The sequence below is a fragment of the Tursiops truncatus genome, chromosome 4 (assembly GCF_011762595.2).
Source record: "Tursiops truncatus isolate mTurTru1 chromosome 4, mTurTru1.mat.Y, whole genome shotgun sequence".
Taxonomy (NCBI): Eukaryota; Metazoa; Chordata; class Mammalia; order Artiodactyla; family Delphinidae; genus Tursiops; species Tursiops truncatus.
The window spans coordinates 18,297,439-18,299,522 of NC_047037.1; the positions used below are offsets into that span (position 1 = coordinate 18,297,439).

At 45.6% G+C, this 2,084-nt stretch overlaps 1 pseudogene; it reads left to right on the plus strand.

Moving 5' to 3' along the window:
• Positions 1-394: 394 nt before the first annotated feature.
• Positions 395-1,328, plus strand: LOC141278514 (anaphase-promoting complex subunit 7-like; annotated as a pseudogene).
• Positions 1,329-2,084: the final 756 nt, after the last annotated feature.

The window sequence follows — 2,084 nt, forward strand, 5'->3', positions numbered from 1 at the left end:
TGCATTGGAGATCCAACCTATTTTTTTTAAGAATGAAAGTCATACAAGGATATTTTCAGATGAACAAAAAGAGAGTTTACCATCAAGAGACCTCCACTAAAAGAACTTCTAAATATTTATTTTAGAAAGAAGAAAAGGATCATAAAGTAATGGTCTGAGATATGAGAAGGAATGGTAAGTAAATAAAATAGGAAACATATAAATACATGTATATAAATACCTGTGTAAAAAGTCTGGAGAGGCGTGACCAGACTTAAAGTGTTCTAAGGTTCTTGGATTGTCTGGTTGGAGGGTTTAAGATATTATTTAATTTAAAGCTTTGTTCTATTAAATATGCATGGTAAAATTTCCAGGGTAACACTAAAACAATAGAAATTGAACATACAAGTTCCACATGAATAAAAAATTAAAGGATAAACGCTACTCCCAAGCCCTCTATTTAGGAGCCAAGGCCATTCAGCTGAACAGTAATAGTGTTCAAGCTTTGCTACTTAAGGGAGCAGCATTTAGAAACATGGGCAGAGTCCAAGAAGCAATAATCCACTTTCGGGAGGCTATACGTCTTGCACCTTGTCGCTTAGATTGTTATGAAGGTCTCATCGAATGTTACTTAGCCTCCAACAGTATTCATGAAGCAACGGTAATGGGTAACTATGTTTACAAAACTCTAGGAGCCAACGCACAGACCCTTACCCTTTCGGCCACCATTTGTCTTGAAGACCCAGTGACACAGGAGAAAGCAAAACTTTATTAGATAAAGCCCTGACCCAAAGGCTGAACTACATTAAGGCTGCGGAGAAAAAAGCAGAGCTACTTACCAGAGAACAGAAATACGAAGTTGGAATTGCTTTGCTGCGGAACACGCTAGCTAATCAGAGTGACTGTGTCCTGCCTCGGACCCTAGATTTCCTTGTAGCTGTCAGTGAGTATCAGGAAGCAATGGACCAGTACAGTATAGCACTAAGTGGTGGACTCCCTCAATCCTGCCTATGGAACTGGAGTTGTTTGGAGAGGCCAGGCATTAGCAGTTTCTCTGTGACTGGGTGGTCATTTCACTGCTGTGCCAGGGAGATGACGCATTAGCCAGGAAGAAGCAAGGCAGAGATTCAGGCCTTTCCTTTGTTTGGTTGTCCCCTAGTTTGGACCCCAGTGACCAGAAGTCTCTAGAGGGGATGCAGAAGGTGGAGAAGGAGAAGAGTCCCGCGGATGCCACTCAGGAGGAAGACGTGGACGACATGGAAGGGAGTGGGGAAGAAGGGGACCTGGGGGGCAGCGACAGTGAGGCGGCCCAGTGGGCTGGTCAGGAGCAGTGGCTTGGCATGCAGTGAGGCAGGCACAGCTCCGTGGCCACCCTGGCCCGCCCCGCTCTGAGCACTTCCATGGACTGAAGGAACCTGTAAGGCGCCTGCTCTCTGGGAAGTCAATGATTCAGCATGTGATTGCACCAGGGGTCTCTGCCCCTTGCTCCATTTTTCTAGTAGTGACTTCATTTTTAAAAACTGAGACTGACCAACCTTCCATATATCTCCATCCTCCTCTGCTCCAGCCAGGGAGCACAAAGGGAGCGCTCTGAGAGGCCCGTAGACGTGTCGGGGCTTCTGGGACAGAGTGCTAATTTGCAAGCTCGAGGAATAGACAGTCGGACTGGCTCTATCAGAGGGTTTCCTGTCCCAGAAATCATTATCCTGGGGTGTCCACACTTCCCTAGTAACCTTGCTTCCTTCGGCAATGTTAGTAATGTCTTAAGCTGACAGTTGCTGTTTTGCAGAACAGTTCTCCTATTTGCTAATCTGGTAACTTGCCTATGAGCCTGGGTCGAATCTGAGAAACAAGTGTGACCTAGAGCATGAACAGAGGTGCAGTTGGGGTAATAAAACCGTTTTTTGTACAGTAAAGGAAAAAAAATTAGACTGCATATTAGACAGAAAGCCAAAATCCAGCTAACTGAAGAGACATGTAAAATTTAAGGACAGAGAAAGTGAGAGAGAGAGAGAGAGAGAGAGAGAGAGAGATGGAAGAGAAGGGAGGAGGGGAGAAGGAGGAGGGGGAGAAAGGGAGGGGGAAGGGGAGGGAGACAGGAAAGA